Source organism: Octopus bimaculoides, chromosome 3, assembly GCF_046866305.1.
Source record: "Octopus bimaculoides isolate indiv1 chromosome 3, ASM4686630v1, whole genome shotgun sequence".
NCBI lineage: Eukaryota > Metazoa > Mollusca > Cephalopoda > Octopoda > Octopodidae > Octopus > Octopus bimaculoides.
In genome coordinates this window covers 95,863,221-95,881,521 of record NC_142930.1, presented here as the reverse complement: position 1 = coordinate 95,881,521, position 18,301 = coordinate 95,863,221, and the positions used below count along the sequence as shown (strand labels likewise).

Below are 18,301 nucleotides of genomic sequence, written 5' to 3'. Positions count from 1 at the left end.
ACTTTTCTCATCATTATGGTTGTAGTTTCAATTGATTAAAAATTGCTTACAACTTACCACCTTATGCATTATAGCATTCACTGATGATGATCATTTTAATGTCCACTTTTCCATGCTTGTATGGATCAGACAGAGTTTACTGAGGCAGACTTTCTATGGCCAGATGCCCTTCCTGTCACCAACCCTTATCTGTTTCCAAGTTAGGAAATATTTCCCTTGGAAATGAATGACATTTATTTACAACATTACACGATGTCATAAGGAGACAGAAACACAAATAACACACAGACGATGGGCTTTTTTCAGTTTCCATCTCCAAATTCATGTGTTGCGTATGGATGAGGACAGTTGTGTGAAAAAGTGTCACACCCTAGCAGTAAAGGGAACCTGTGGAAGAGGTAGACCCAGGAAGACCTGGGATGAGGTGGTGAAGCATGACCTTTAAAAGTTGGGCCTCAGAAAGGCGATGACGAGTGACCAAGACCTTTGGAGATATGCTGTGCTTGAGAAGATCTGGCAAGCCAAGTGAGACCGTAACCGTGGCCTATGCCAGTGGTGTATAACCAGCCCATTTAAGAGTACCCTTCAATCATTGGGCAATAAACTGTGCTTGCGAAGACCTGTTGAGTCAGGTGAAGTCATTGTCATGGCTGATGCCAGTACCGCCTGACTGGCACCCGTGCCAGCGGCACATAAAAAGCACCATCCAAGCATGGTCGTTGCCAGTGCTGCCTAACTGGCCCTCGTGCCACCGGCACATAAAAAGCACCCACTACAGTCTCTGAGTAGTTGGCATTAGGAAGGGCATCCAGCTGTAGAAACCTTGCCAGATCAGATTGGAGCCTGGTACAGCCTTTTGGCTTGCCAGTCCTCAGTCAAACCATCCAACCCATGCCAGCATGGAAAGCAGACGTTAAACGACGATGATGGTGATGTATATGTCTCTCTCTAAATATAAGTGTATTATTTTGCTATTAATTTTTATTTCTTAAATTATTATTATAAATCTATTAGAATAGAAGTAAAATCCCAAGCTTTTCAAATGTCACTAACTAAAAACTACACAAATATTTGTTTATCTATATGTGTATGTTGTTTGTGTGTGCACCCTGTATGTATATGCATACATTAGTGTCTGCAGGGTATCTGTATACCTGAGCGCATGCTTTTTGATATGTATGTGTATGAGAGAGGGGGAAATGTGTGTGTATGTTGCTCAGAGAAGTCAAGTGTGAATAGAAAAACTTCATGTTTATGCATGTATGTCTGTGATGATGTATTGCTTGAATAGGAGTGTGGGCATATGTGAGGGTTTATGTATTGAGCAGAAAGAAATGTGTGAATGGATGTGTGTAAAAGTGTTTTACATGCATATAGATGTGAATACTTCTTAATTCATATGTTTGAGTGTGGGTTTATGTATTGTTGAGTCAAAAGTTTCACCCAGAGTCACCTCTGGAGTTCACTACTGACGTCACCAGGATTGATGACAGGAACATTGGAATGATCTTATACACCAAGTAAACAGTCCTTAACATTAAATAGTTTCTAATGGATCAGGTAGTCAATCCACTCTCCTTTCAACATTGATACAGGCACTAGTGATTCAGCTGAGATCACTGACCTTATCGGATTGTAAATAGAAAGCTGCTTTCCCAATATTAGGAGGATTCTACCACAAAGATGGCCTTGTCATCCTAACGAACTACAATCAAAGTAACAGACAGAATAAAAAAAAACCACTGATCTTTCAAGAAGCTGGAATATATAATAACCCTCCAGTTTAATTTTACAGCCACCAACTTCTTGGACATGATGCTGCACTTGGCAAATAACCTTTACTTATTGCAAGCACAAAGAGGCACAAAATGACATCAACAAGCACTCCAATCATTCATAGTCCATTATCAACATTGCACTTGGGGAGCGCAAACCTCCACCAAGGCAACACCAATGTCTTCTCAACAATTGGCCGGAGATGATTTTTATAATGAGAATATCTTAAATAAACTCGACTGCTCTCAGAAACAAGAATACTAAAAATGAACGCGACTGTTCTCAAAAATTAAGTAAAAAAACTGGAAAAATAATCCAGAAGCCTTGTCCGGTACCTGATCGATCCCAATGGTAGTCATAGAATGTGAAGGTGGGTGTGCAGACCGTGTTTGTAATGCTGTGTGTGTGTCATCTGCAGTGGGAACTGGGACATTTTTCTCTATGAAGGCCTATTTTTAATCTATCCACTGATATAGTGTCTTTACAACCATTAAGGTCTATAGTGAAAAATTTATCCATCCATGAGAGAAAACGGAACGGACCTGCATATAGTGCTATTAATGGAGGTCTAACAACATCGTTGTGCACAAAAACATGAGTCCAAGAAGTAAAGCTTTCTTCAAGGCAGAGCTAGAAATGCAATTGTCAAGTAGGTAAGAGGTTTTAAACAGGAGTGATATATTCAAAACTGGTAAAACTAAAAATTGTCGAGGATAAATCAAATTTATTATTGTTACTGAATATGTTAGTGTTATTTAATTTCTAAACAGTTTTGCTGCCATTTGTTTATGTAGTTTGATTTCTTTATCCATCAGTTTCTTCTAAGATAGAGACGAGAGTAAAATTAATAATAGAGAAACGAAAATAAAACTTTGGAAACAGCAATGGCACCATAACTTATGTGGAAACCATGAGCAAGCTTTTGAAGGAAATAATCAGAGAAAGACTTGAAAGTCAACATAAGATCATAATACTTCATGTAAAGTAAATATAACAAATAATCCAGAATCTTTGCATGGTACCAGATCAATCTCAAAATCTAATCAGTCTGTGCCAGTCATGAGACCAAACATCCCTGAAAGTTTTATCAGAATCCATCCAGCGGTCCTTGAGATATCTTGTCCCCAGACAAACAAACATGACTGAAAACAATACCTCCGCCAAGGTAGTGGTAACAACTTAAACAAAAAACTATTTCACTCTGTATTTTCCGACTATCCATCAATGATCACATATTTCATGCAATGCCCCATGCTATGAAGCCACCTTATGAAAGAACAAGTTTAGTGAAGAAACTTTTCTATCTTCCACCTGCTAACTGATACCACAACTCAGAAGTAACAACACTGTTAAAACCTTGTTTTCAGACTCCTTCAGCAACACGTCCCTCTCCAACACTGCTACTATAAGATTCTCAATAGGAATAATATCAAAATTAATTCTAGCAATTACAACTTAGCCTAGGACATAGGCCTTTCCAACCTTGTTACACTAAAAAGACAAAGAACTACAACTAGTATGGAATATTTGGTTGTGAAATATATTGAGAGTCTAAACGGAAAGAATAACAGAATGGTCTTCTTGATGTCCTAATAACAACACATGCACAGAATGTAGATTGAGAACATCTGCATATGACAAGCCTGCATTCACATAGCAATACTTGGAACTTTGATTCCCATTATCCATGAAGAGATCAACATCAAGCAAAACTCATATGTGGCAACCAAGACACATATCAACAAGAGATGATTAGGAAATAGAAAGACTATAGAATAACAACTACTGAGCAAGTATAGCGTTAGCTTCCGAGACAAAGGTATAAGAGTCAAGAATGTCAATCAGAAAAACACTGACTTGTTTACCTTACATAAGAGAAGCCTTTTGACTATAGCAAACGAAATGGGGACACTAGCCCAAATCTATCACTGAATGTTTTCTCATCTCAGAAATTCTAGCTAGCTAGCTAGACACACACACACACACACACACACTATCTAGCTAGCGCGCGCGCGGGTGTGTGTGTGTGTACATACACACACATACACAAATTCAATGAAGAATGAAAATTATGTTATAAATTCTTAAATTGTTTTTTTCATTGTAACAGTTTATTTTCAGTGATATTCTCAGAGATTAAAGACGTGTTAATCCAAATTAATCTTTGCACTGCAGTAATGTGTAGTAGTAATGACTAGAATTTTCATACTTTCAAGGTTACCACTCAAAGTGTTAGAGTTTACATATCTACATGCTACAAAAGTCAGTGAGGATTCAATCAAAATTTCAACACCATGAGAAAAGCTTCTAAAAAGTTAGTTACCATGTATAGAACTTGTTTATTTTAAATAATTCATTAAAGGAGCAGATTCTAATATCATTTCAAACATGTCTAATCACTAAAATCTGATTTTTTTTTTTTCATCTTTTCATGATAAAAATAAATATTGAAAAGAAAAGTAATACAGAGATATAATATCAGCAAGAATCTTGTTTTATAAAAACTAAAGCATATGTCCAATTGCTAATACTCCACATAGAGTAGGTAGCAGATACCATCCAGTGTAGTAGAGATAATATTTAGAGAAAAGCTAGCAGCAATTTCTAATTATTAATCCCAAACACCCAACAAAGTACCTTTAATAGGTTTAAATTTAAGATCTATGGGCAAGTAAGTCAAAGTGTTAATCACTCCATTGTTGAGCCTTCACAAAATAAGTTCCTGTTTTAGGCACAAGACTAACAATTTTGAAAGGACTTGACTGGTACTTTATTTTATCAACCTCTGAAAGAATAAAAAGCAAAGTTGACCTTGGTGGGATTTGAACTCAGACTGTCAAGAGCTGGAAGAAATATTGAAAAGCATTTCCCCAACACTCTAACAATTCTGCCAATCATTAGCATATTGGACAAAATACTTAGGCACATTTCTTCTGGCTCTCTACTTGCTGATCTCAAATCCTGCTGAGGTCAACTTTGACCCCTCTCCTAAAATTTTTAGCCTTCAGCCAAAATTTAAAACCAGTTTTATTGTCAATGTTATTATTACTATTATAGTAATAATAAACTTTCTGTATTTAAAGCCTTTACAAGTAACAAGAATTTGTTTACATTCAAAATCAATTATAACAGAAATTAATAATACAAATTAACAGTTAAATTAAAATCTTAGTGGTCAATTCAACACTAAGTATATTAATATTTCACTCTGGTACCATATACTAAAATTCTCTGTAATATACTTATCACAGCATAATCTAAATTTGTGAGGTGAGTTATTTGTTCAAGTTATTTTAAATTACCATACTATTCACTTTATCAGTATTGCATTTGTTCTAAACTGTAGTTTTATGGAGGCCTGGTTTCTAAACTTCTGAGATGTTGCTCTCACATGAACTTACATCAGTCATTTTCAAGAAGAAACATAGCCTAAGTCAACATCACCAAAGTAAATGACATCTGCCATGGACTACTAGATGGATGGTCATTGATTTACCATCTAAAGGAGCACTCCATCGGTTACGACAATGAGGGTCCCAGCTGATACAATCAACGGAACAGCTTGCGTGAAATTAATGTGCAAGTGACTGAGCAATCCACAGACACGTGTACCCCTAATGTAGTTCTCAGGGAGATTCAGCGTGACACAAAGCGTGACAAGGCCGGCCCTTAGAAATACAGGTACTACTCATTTTTGCTAGCTGAGTGGACAGGAGCAACGTGAAATAAAGTGTCTTGCTCAAGGACACAACGCGTCGCCAGGAATTGAACTCACGACTTTACAATCGTGAACCGAATGCCCTAACCACTAAGCCACGTGCCTTCACTAACTTACCATACAACATCTAAAAATTAGACTCAAAGGTAAGCCAAGAAGATATTAAGAACAACAAACCATTGCAGAAAAGCTGAAATGTTTAACAACTGAAGAACCCTACAATTTGTTTAAAATTTCAACATGCAGTGGAGAAACAGAACACCAATACTTCAAACTTATACAATTTAGAGTCTTAATGGAGTGACTTAAGAGCTGCTCTGTTTCTGCAGCTGGATCTGCAACAGAATCCTTATGCCACACACATCAAGACTGGTGCAACAAGAGCAATACAAAAATCTGCAAGCTCATCTTGGTCAAAAACTCCACAAAACTTTAGAAAACAATCCATAATCCAAAGCCAATAAGGACAGTTACCAAAATCAAGATTAATATCCAATCAGGAAATCATACATATATGTATTTGCAAGTTACTTGGTGACCCTGCTAGTATCAGTGCCAAGTAAAAAGCATCCAGTCCACACTGTAAAATAGTTGGTGTTTGGAAGGGCATCCAACTGTAAAAAATAAACCCATGCCAAAACTGACCTCACCTATGCTGGTGCCACATAAAAAACACTCAGTCTACTCTGCAGAGCGGTTGATGTTAGGAAGGGCATCCGGCCATAAAAATCACACCAAAACAGACAGTGAAGCAAGGTGTAGTCTTCTGCCTTGCCAGCTCCTGCCAAACCATCCAACCCATGCCAGCATGGAAAGTGGATGTTAAATGATGATGATACACACACACATTATATACAAGCATAACTGTTGTTAAGAAGTTTATTTCTCAACCACATGGTTTCAGGTTTGACCCCACTGAATAGCAACTTGGGGAAGTGTATTTCATTCAGGCTAACCAAAGCTTCATGAGTAGATTTGGTTAACAGAAAGAAGCCCGTTGTGTGTACCTCCTCATTTTGACATTGTGTGATTGTTGTAAACGAGTCTAACCATCATACAAATGGTGTTATACATTTCCAATCATGCTTGGAAACAAGTGAGGCTGACAGCAGGAAAGGCATCTGGTTCTAGAAAACCTGCCTCAAAAAATTCTGTTTGAACCAAGACAGCATGGAAAAGTGGATGATGATGACATACAGATGTGTGCATGTGTGTGTGTGATGGACTATCTTATTCAATGCATGAGGGCACAAGAATTTTACTTCTTTCCTCCTCTCTCTCTCTCTCTCCCTCTCTCTTCCCTTTTTTCATTGCTTCTTTTCATTTTCCTTCCTCTCTTCTTTTCCCTCCTTTTTTCTTTCTCTTCCACACACACACACACACACACAAAAGGAGTACTTTGCAGGATGATCTTGATAAAAAGAATAAGCCCACACAGTGGTAATGGATTGAGTGGGACTGTTCAGATTTTTGGTACTACTGATAGTAACAGTTGGTGCAAGTAAGCTACAAGACTAATGAACAGTAGACCTCAATTGGATGGTTGTTGATTCTCCTGAGTTCCTCCAGCCTCTGGTGGGTCCTGCTTTTTTTTTTTTATCCTGCAAGGTGTCCAAAAATCACTCTCCTCACCAAGCAAGCTTGATGGAGTTGACAGCTTAGTCACAAACAGCCCAACCATGTGACAAGTTGTATTAGATTATGTAATACCAGTAGCACTTGAGAGCAACCTGACATAAGTATACATGTGTGTGTGTGTGTGTGTGTGTGTGTGTGTGTAAGCATACATACATTTATACATATATATATACACACACACACACATTTTTTTCCCCATCTTCTCATTGAACATGCATAAGTCATCTTCAAAGGAATAGTCCGTCATATATGCACACTCACATACACACTTATGCATGCGCGTAAATATATATATATATCAGATGGTATGATATTCCTAGTGTACTACTACTAGCAGCACTTTTGCTTACAGCACACCAGTTCATGTCATAAAGTAGGAGGCCTAATGTTTAAGTTCACCAACACATAATCTCACCCTCATCAAGTATACTGTCAAACCTCTCCAAAGCTACACAGGCAAACTCAGCACTTTGTAACACTATGCAAAACTGGAACAGCATCTTAGTGCACCAGTAAATCCCGGGGAGACACAAGTGCAGGTTAACACTCAGGGATAAACAACCCTGATACTTATTAATCACAAGCAGGAAGTGAAAGTCTAGGAGGAGACTATATCCTGAGGGACATACAAGCTCAGGAAAACAGCTTTACTGCACTTTCCAATATCCTTCAGATAGGAAAAAGTAAAAATGTCTTGGACCTCACTTGTCATTATATGTGTCTCCTTCACTGCAAACATAGTAATACTAGGAAATGTTTACTCCCAATGCCTTTTGAAAGCTTCATTGCAGTTATAATCTCTTACAATGCACCATGAACAGCAGAGGATAGATCTTTGACTTTCAGGTGCGTGTGGGTCATTGAATTAGAATGCAAGGGGTTTCACTATTCTAAAGAAGCCTATTCCTTTCATGTAGCTCTCTCAAGACAGCCAGTGTGGATTTTTAAAATTTTAGTTAGAAACCATCTGATAGGCATCTATACAGTTTCTGACTACAAAACTCATTTGCAAGCTTAGGTAGATCTGAAGATATAATAAAAGCAATGCTACAAGATGCTTCACAGTGGAATCAAACCCAAGACCACATGGATGTGGCACAGGCTTCTTTACCACCCAACCATGTCTGCTTTCCTTCAAATATATAAACAAATACACACACACATCAGATAAAACACTTCAGCTCTCCTCACACTTGCCTTTTTCCTTCGTCTGCTTCTTTCCTGCTTTTTAGTACTCTTTTCTTGTCCCTCTCTCAGCTAGTTTTTTTTCTCCCAGTGCTGTTTGCATGTAAAACTTATGCCCTCTTGTGGTCGTCATTAGTTGCAGCCATTTTCTCAAACACAGAGGGCGTAAAACGTGGCTGCCTTATTTCTCTATCATCTTTACACTAAAAAGGGTTCTGTCCAAAACACTATATACTCCACTGTCCACAGTAATTTCACTGTACATTCTGTATGAATAAGAAGCTCCTTTTGCAACCATATGGTTTTGGGTTCAGCACCACTGTTAGGCACCTTGGGCGTCTTCTACTATAGCCCCCAAGCCCACCACTGTATGGAAGCCTGTCAAGCCTACATAGATATGTAAGTAAATATGTATGCGTCTGTCTGTCTGTCTGTCTGTCAACCCCATTGTGTGACAACTGGTGTTGGGTTGTTCACTTTACAAAAATTTAGTGGTTCAGCAAAAGAACGAGAATGAAAAAAAAAGAATCTGACTAAACCTTTCAAGGTGGTGCCCCAGCATTAGCACAGTCCAATGACTGACACAAGATGAAAGATACATATATATGTATATAACATTCTGTACAGTATATCTGCGTTAAGTAAGATATACAGAATGCTATTTTGACATGCCTCTGCCTCTCCCAACAAATATATATATACATATATTCTTTTTTATGCTTCAGCCCTAAGGTTGTAGCCACGCTGTAGAGTATCTGCATGTTATTTTGACATAATACTACTTCCATCACTAATAATAATGATAATAGACACACACACACAGATAAAAGTTGCACAAGCAGCCTTGAATAAAATATGTTCATGTAAAGTCATGTTTAACATACTTGAGAGCACTCAGACATAGGAAGACCTTCCACTGCAGAAATAGCATCAGGAGAAAATTCTCCTACACATTTTAAAATGTATGCATCCTATGATCCAAAGATGTTAACACTACGCCCAATATATTTTCAGGTGTACATATGTGCGTGTGTGCATATATATGTATGTGTGTGTGTGTGTGTATATATAGGGAGAGAGAGAGACAGACAGACGTGTATATTTATATACATGCATGTGTGTATACATATTATATATTAGGTATGCATACATACACATATGCATACATACACATATGCACACATATATGCATTAATATATTAATTAAAGGTATATGAAGCAGTGATGATTGAAATAAAACTATGTACATTTGTATTTAACACATTTGGGTACACTCAAATATACACTGCTTAATCAATTCTAGCTTAAAAAAGCTTTGTACATGCCAACAATTATTCCGTTTATATACCTCCCCACTACCTTTGTATTCCCCTTGCTATAGCCATCTCTACATACCTCCGACATCCATCTCTGTCACTGTATAGCTCTCTTGTTGCCCACTCTCCCTCCTTACATGTCATCTCCATATTTTCTGACCTGCCTACACATTATACTCCTGCTTATCTCCCTTTCTATGCTGCACTTATCGCCTCCTCCTTTCTGAGCTACTCCTAGTTCTTTCACTCTGCTCTACTGATATTTATTCATTGTCCACACCTTGTTCCACTCACTACATTCATCTCTAACCGCCCCTCACTCTCCTCTCACACACTGATGAATTTATCCACCCACCGACCCCTCTCGATTCTATGTATTCTCTCTTATACTCACCTTCTTGCATCTTGAGAGTTACACTCTGACACCTTGTCACTACCATCAAAGCCTTTTTTCAAGTTACTCCCATTCATCCTTATAAAATGTGGAGTACCCATGTATCTCTTCTATACCTGTCCCTCTATCATACTTTAGTCTCTCAATACTTGGTATAAAGCCACCTCCCTCTCTAACACAACCCCACTCAAGAGTTTTTTGGTGACCTCACTAGTGCCAATCTCACAATAAAAAAATCCAGTACACTGTAATGGGGTTGATATTAAGAAGGGCATCCAGTCATAGAAACCATGCCAAAACAGACATTAGAACTTAATGCAATCCTCCAGCTCATTGACTCCTGCCAACCAATTCAGCCCATGCTAACACAGAAAATGGACATCAAAAGATGACATATACACACACACATTCTTATATAATTCAGTACTTATTTTATTCATCTCTAACAAATCCAGCTTGGTTGTAAAGGAACATGACATAATCTCTAAATGCCACAAGATTTATATGCATGCGTATAAATAGTCGCCTGCTTACTTTCTAGCTTGCAAACTTCACTCACAACATATCGATCAACCTAAGCCTTTGGTAGAAGATAGTGTGTCAACTTCTTAACCACATCTTTCAATTAGAAGCTCATTTTCATACATAGTTCTATTAACATTCTTCATCATGACAAATGCAGCAAAAAAAGAAGAAAAAAGATGTTTTAACTTTGTTGAACCCTAACACCTGTACATGCTCCTCTATCCTTACCATTTTTCATTCTTATAACTATTTCAAGGTGGACACACAGTCACTACTAATAAACACAATTTCTGAAAATTTGCTAGTATTTCAATATTTCTCTAATGTTTATCATGTATATTTATTTTTTGTTATATTAGCAGAATATTCCATTTAGATTTTGCAGAAAGTATGTCGCTGTTGTGTTTTTGCCTTTATTTTAGAGCCAACATACAAAAATATTTCAAAAGCAAATGAACTTTAAATTTATTGAAATCTCATATCATAATTCTAAATCATATTAACACCACCTCATTTCAGAATAAATATCAGCCTACAATTTTTGCCTGCCCTCTCTTTCTGCTTGTATAACTCCATTCAACGTTATTAATGAAATATTAGCTGATTCAATAAGCTTCTATGTGATTGTTTAACCTGCCTGGAATAGCAGCCCAATCTCTCAAAGAACACCAGACCTTTAAAAGAACTCATTAGACAACAGAAACTAAAATAAACTTCCTGGAAAAAAAAAAATCTGAAGAGTCAAGGACTGAAAGTTTTTTTATCACAGCTCTGCTCAATCAGGGCTAATTTATGGATAAAGAACAATTGATTTTTTTTTAAAACTACATCCAAAAAAAAATTTTCAAATTTAACATGAACAAAGTATTATTATAACTATTAAGGCAGTGAGCTGGCAGAATCGTTACATTGAGTCTAAACTCTACCAAGGTCAAATTTGCTTTTCATCCTTTCAAGGGTCAATAAAATAAGTACCATTTGAGCACTGGGGTCAATGGAATTTATTATCTCTCCCATTAAAATTGTTGGCCCTGTACCAAAATTTAAAACCATTAATAATAATTTACTTCAATGTCCACTTTGTCATGCTAACATGGGTCAGACAAGATTTCATTAAGGCAGACTTTAAACACAACCAGATGCTCTTCCTGTCCCAATCCTTATTGGTTTTCAAGCAAGATAATATTTCCCCTAATCTACCAAATGAGGAATAGCTTGGAAATGCTCTTGCAGAAGTTTGTAAACCAATGACACTGCACATTTCAAGACAAGGGGAACATACATTAACACATACATGTGAAAGTGTGTGAGAATGTGTTTGTGTGTGTGTATGACAACTTCTTCCAGTTTCTCTCTACCAAATTTCATTCACAAAGTACTGATCGACCCATGGACACAGTAGAGCATAGGTTCTCAAAGTGGCTGCTACCCCCACCCCCACCGGTGAGCGCTGGTGCCTGGGGGGGGGGGGGGGGTTAGAGAAAAAGGAGGCATTGAAATGCAGTGGATTGGGGGATGTTATGAATTTATTATAGTATTGTATACAAAATATATTGAATATCAAATGATTCATAGTATATATGAATTAGTAAAATATAAAATATTTATTTATACATAAAAAGAGGGGGGCGCTGGGGGTGTTATGTGGCCATGAGGAGGGGGGGGGGGGTAGTGGCCTAAAAAGTTTGAGACCTCTGCAGTAGATGATGCCAACTGACAGAGTCTACAAAATGGGAGTGAACCCTGGCACATGTGGTTCCAAAGCAAACTTCTTAAACCACACAGCCACAGCTGTGCCTACATTATACTTATTACAATGAGCATTATTAGGGTGGTCAGCTGGCAGAATTGCTAGCATACCAAACAATGCTTAACAGCATTTCATCACTTTTATATTACAAGTTCAAATTTGCTGAGGTCAACTTTGCCTTTCATCCTTTCAGGGTCCACGAAATAAGTACCAGTTGAGTACTGGAATCAAAATAATAAACTAACCCCATTCCCCAAAATTTCAGGCCTTGTACTTATAGTAGAAACGATTGTTTATGTTCATTATTATTATAAATGCAGAAGAATACTACATTCTTTTGTGTCTCCAGCTCAGATTCAGTCACAGCCAACTTTTACTTTTTGTTCTTTCAGCACAAATAAAATAATTACAATGAAATACATAGGATCAAATTTAATAGACTATGCTCTCTCACAAAATATATGGCCTTTAGTATTCTTAGAAACCCTAGTTCTGTTATTATAAGTGGTGATGGCATTCAATTGACTAAAATGGAGAAGCTGCCAGACAAAATGTTTTGTGATACTTAGCTACATCCCTTTATATTCTAACTTCATATATTGTGCTATGGTCAGCTTTATCTTCCATATTTCTGGGATTGATAAGTACCAGTCAAGTGTTGAAGTTGATTTAACTGGACTGTATCTTCATCTGTCTATGGCCTTTTGATACCAACCCACAAGGCTGCCTCTGATGCTTTTCATACAAAGCTTCCTATTTAAAGTGTTCGTACTTAAATTTAATCCTTATATATAGACCCATAACTGAAAACCTTCTATGAAGTTATGTTCCAAGCACCAGCTTAATACACCAATTCATAAAAAAGTGAGGTATTTTACTAAATTCCCACCACCCACATAAAAATTTAAAAAAATTTTTTTAATTAAAACTCGTATTTAAATATGATGGAGAAAGAGTTAATTTACTGTTCCTTCCCTAGAATGTATGGCATGTACCGATTTTAGAAATCATTATTATTCAATATACTAGTTCCTCTTTAAAACTTAAAATATTTTTAGTTAATGAGGCAGGAGTGGTTCCAGTAAACTGATGACCTGACCTAAATAGGAATATAGGATCTAGAATAGCGCCATTTAGATTTAAACAACTCTCTATCACCAGTCAACAACAAGCAAGCCTTTACATGGTCATTCAATCTACTAGAAATAGCAGCCAAATTTCCCTCAAATCACATTGTACCACTTTGAATAACAAAAAGAAGACATTAGTTAATGCAGTCTTAGATACACCTACAAGGCAGGATTGCCACAACTGAAATGCCTTTAAAATCATGCCTGATCAATTAGGGTTGAACAGAGGCACCACTATTTAGATTTGAATAAGGTTAAAAGGAAACTGACAGGAGCTACAGACATTCAGCTTGGTACTTATAAATTCTATTAATTTAACATATTCATTTACCAAGTTTAATAACTTTTATTAATAAACTTGTTCAGTTCAAACAAGCTTGTTAATCAAATACCAAACTGCTATCAACTATTAAAACAGATTCTATGAAAAAATATTTCCGGACAACCTGTTTTAATACAAGATTTGGAGGTTTTGTGTAGAAACTATTCTACAGGCATGCAAAATTAAAATTTTTATTTTTTTAAATGTTTAAACAATATGGAATGACATTCAGCCACAATGCTTTTCATTGCTTCTAAACAGTTTTACACCCACTTTCTTCAAGCTTGTAATAAGCTGGTTGATTCTACAATGTTCTGTTTTGTTTTTAATGCTATTTACATCTATTTTTTCATGCTTGCATGGTAAGGAATGCTCTGTTAGTTGTTCATACTGATGGAATGCCCTTCCTACTGTCAACCACTGAACTATGTGAAAAGTGATAATTGTTTTTGTCAAGTAAACAAATTCGTGTATGTAAAATTACCTGCTTTGTTTACTAAGGGACACAATACAATGGCTGTAGTAATAAGGCTTGGAGTTTTAACTTGGTATGTGGTTAATAGTTCAATATTTTAACCTTACATCCATTATACCTTATACTGGATTTTATTTATATGAATTGTCTGGAGCCAATTTTTGGTTGCAGAATACTCTTCCTAACATTAACCATTCAACTACAGACATCAGAATGGTACTGATTTCTGAGTCAGATAATTGAGGAAAATTATATATGCATAGCAAGGCTGATGGATGAGATCAATCAAGTCAGGTTAAAGGGAATCATAGTTATTAAATATATAAAACAAAATGATTTTTAAAAAGCATTTTTTTTAATCATAAAAAGAAGCACACCCAATCAAATTTTGGCACTGTGGAAATGATTTTATTTTCTTTTGCTATTAACACAAAAGAAAAAGAAAGCAAGAAAGAATTATTTAATAAGTCATGACTAGTATATATGCTGTACTATGCATTCTAAGTGACAGGTTAAACAATTCTTTCTCTGTATGTATGAATGTATAACAAAAAGGAAGCCTCTACAAGTAACTCAACCTGTTAAAAAGAACAGTCAAATATTTGCTCAAATCACATACTATTGAAGAACTCAATCATTGAATAACAATCTGAATTTTTAAAAAAAGCGAGGTGGTCTGGACTAGATTATATTTGCCCAATCAGACTGACTTGAAGCTAAACAACACCATATGAACTATTTATGTTCTAAGTAGAGATGGTACTAGGATCCTGGTTAGGAATCATTCAGCTCCAAATTAAATTAACTTCTAATTCAAGAAAGCTAAAATGGCCAAATGAGAAAAGATTTTGAATGTTTTAAAGGCAGAACAGAAAGAAATATAAAGCGATTCAATGTAGGTTACATTTAAGTACTCTTTAAAGGATTGCATTCTTGTGTAAACAACACATTGCATTGCATCATTCCAATTAGGAAATAAACAAAGTTCACATCATTATAAAATGACAAAATTCTAATATTTCAGACAGAGTGCTTTAACAGATAAGAAAACTTTCCTTTTCAGCAAAAGCACTCTGCCACAAAATGTTAGAATTCAGTTCTCACATGAGAAACTTATTCCATTTTGTGAACTTTAAGCTGATTTTTACAGACACAGATGACACCAGCTTACTCAGATTGAAGTGTTTTACATTCAATACAGAAAGAACTGAACCAGGAAGGTCATTATATATTAAATATCTAAATAATCTGCAAAGCTAACTAAGCCAAACCAGTATAGGAATATAGGTAAGAAACAAGATTATTAGACTTTCTTTGTGTATATTGTGACAGCTTGATACAAAACTAAATTTAATCCAATAAATTAAATTGATATTAGAGCATTGCTGAAACTTATTTTACTGACCCAAAGATGGAAAAATAAAGTCAGTCTTGGCAAGATTTAAAATCATTCAAATTACTATAAATTCTATTGTCTACTGCTTATAGAAATGGCCCTACCTTTTTGTTTTATTTTTATTAATCTCAAACTAAAAAAAAAAACCAAATCAACCAAAAACTAAATGAATAGCTTTCTACAAAAACATTATAAACTAGGAAAAATTAATACCCCAACCTAAATAATATAATCAATAAATTTTTATAGTCTGAATTTTGTGAATTCATAATAGAAAAAGTTGTTTTTTTTTTCAATTTTACCTAAAATTTTATTTACTTCTGATCACATTATTAAAATTACTATTATTAATTACAGAATTATGCATGAATTACTAAAAAGTTGTATTAGACATTTCAAACTTTCAAAGTATAAACTAGTTTACAACCAATTAACTTTTATTTTTCTAAAAAGGGGTGGGACTTACATTAAGCTTTTTCTAAAATTGTAAAATAAAAATGACATCCAGAAGGAAATTATTAAAATTAAAATGAATAAAACCACTAATTCTAACAATTGCAATTTTTGGAAAAGAAATGTTATTTAGAGAGTAACAAATTGATATGAAGCTACCCATCTGCTGGCATTGGCATTAACAAACGGGAATCATTACTTTGGTAACCCATAAAAAGATAGTGCCACCTATCCAGTTCTGCTTTGTTTATTTTTTCCCCTCTTTCTCCAGTTAAGTTGCTTGTGCTCTATATCCTAGCTAAGAAAGTCTCACATGTCACCAAGAGAAAACTTGATATGAGAATTACTGTGCTCATTGCATTTTGTGGGAAAATTTCAGGACCAAACATAAATTGGTTGGCACATAAAAACAATGGAAATAATCCAAAGAAATAAAGAATTGCTATTGTTAATCATTACCACATGTAGAAGGTGAATGGTGTCTTTGAACAAATAATTTCTAAATGTGTTATGAAAATTCTTTCTGTGAGTCATTCATTTAAAAAGACATTTTTTTTTCTCTCGAAAAGTAGGATTTAATTTAGAAGTTTAAATAGAAAGAAAATCTATTCATAAGGATTTTTTTTTTTTTTAAGTTGTTAGGATTAGAAAAAAAAAACATTCTACTAAGAAATGTTTAGACATTATGCGGGTGGAAAAGAGTACAAAACTGATTTTGTGGACAAAAATAAGTTTACTTTGGTTTTGGGGTGAAAAGGCGTACTAGTTACAAACAGGAGATATATATTAACACCAAAAAGATAGCCGTGTATCTGAGTCATCAGCTGGCCCAGTGATGCCGGAAGAGGAGCACATGAGCTAGTGATAACTCTTAGACTTTTCTCTCTCTCTCTCTCTATCTCACACACATTTATATATATATATATATATATATACACACACACACATATTTACGCCCACAGAAGTACAACAAGCATGTGTTAGTGAGGGCGAGAATTTTTAATAGAAATAGTTTATGAAAATATATGTAAAGAGAGAAATTAATTTTGTATGAATATAAAATTAACTTTGCGTTTAATTCCTACAAAATTCAGAATGTACTTTACTCGGCAAGAAACTTGACATTTCCAAAAACCACCCATATGACTTATGTGTATGCTTGCTTGTATATAAATTCACATATAAATCAATAAAAGAATAAGCAATGAAATGACTAAATTCATTTAGTTTTCATATGCACAGCGATCTACGACAGTTCCTGGTTATCACATGACAAAGATAAAATATCTGTTTCAACGAGTAGAATCATTAATGATCAAGAGGGGGAAAAAATAACGAAGTAACACAACTGCCGACAAAATGTAGTCAAAAAAGGGGCCAAACTTTATAACGTTCAATAAATTTGGTTGACAAAATATTTTTAAAAAAATTTAATTCCAACTGGATATATAATTGAGGGTTAATTTATTCGTATCCGACCGGTTGAATTATTCAGTCTTCATTTAATTCTTAAATTAACATAGAATAGTAGTGAAGTGAAAATTATAAATTCTATTCTTTCTCCTCTCGTCACGGAGTTTATTATTAACATCATTATTATTATTATTATTATTATTATTATTATGAAATGCTAAATATTTATGAATCAGTAATATTCAAACTTCAGTGAAATATTATTTTCGTAAACATAGATAGGAAGACAAACAGATATTACTTCAATCACCGAGAAAAATTAAGATCAGTACACTTCAAAAATCAAAAACGGAACTAGATATCGAGTTATCCAAGGGGGAGTGTAATAAGAAATCGAGATCGGTGACAAGTCAGTCTCGAGAAATAGAGCTGAACTGAACTATGTTAAGATAGGGGGGAAAGTAGTGCATAAGGGTGGAGAAGAGACAAGTTGATAGTCTCTAAAACGAAGGCAAAAACAGTGGTATGTCACTGAATACATAAGGAAAGAGAGGAGCAGGTGTCGATTAGAGTTGGGCTTGTGTAACAAAATTTTAGCTATTATATAAACTAAGCTGTCACGAAATTTAAAAGTATTGATACATGACCAAAGCACATACACGTCTAAATTAGATAATGCTTAAAACAATAGATATCATTTACCAGACACACCTACAAAAATTAAAATAAAAACGAGCCAACTAGGAGCTTCTACGTGGTCGTTCGACCTGCTAGAAATGACAGCCAAATCTCTCTTAAATCACACCCTAC

The 18,301-nt window shown here is 35.3% G+C and overlaps 1 protein-coding gene and 1 long non-coding RNA gene across 3 annotated transcripts in view; one reads left to right on the top strand and one right to left on the bottom strand.

The window, feature by feature from the left end:
* The window catches only part of LOC106870259 (actin-related protein 3), a 78,015-nt gene that overhangs the window by 58,928 nt on the left and 786 nt on the right, over nucleotides 1–18,301 (bottom strand). The gene's annotated exons all lie outside the window — the stretch shown is intronic.
* The window catches only part of LOC106870266 (uncharacterized), a 37,290-nt gene continuing 19,931 nt past the window's right edge, over nucleotides 943–18,301 (top strand). The window contains exon 1 of one of the 2 annotated variants that reach the window (XR_016241145.1): nucleotides 943–15,516. This is a non-coding gene — a long non-coding RNA (uncharacterized LOC106870266). The remainder of the gene's footprint in view (nucleotides 15,517–18,301) is intronic. The other variant, XR_016241144.1, reaches the window with a different exon arrangement.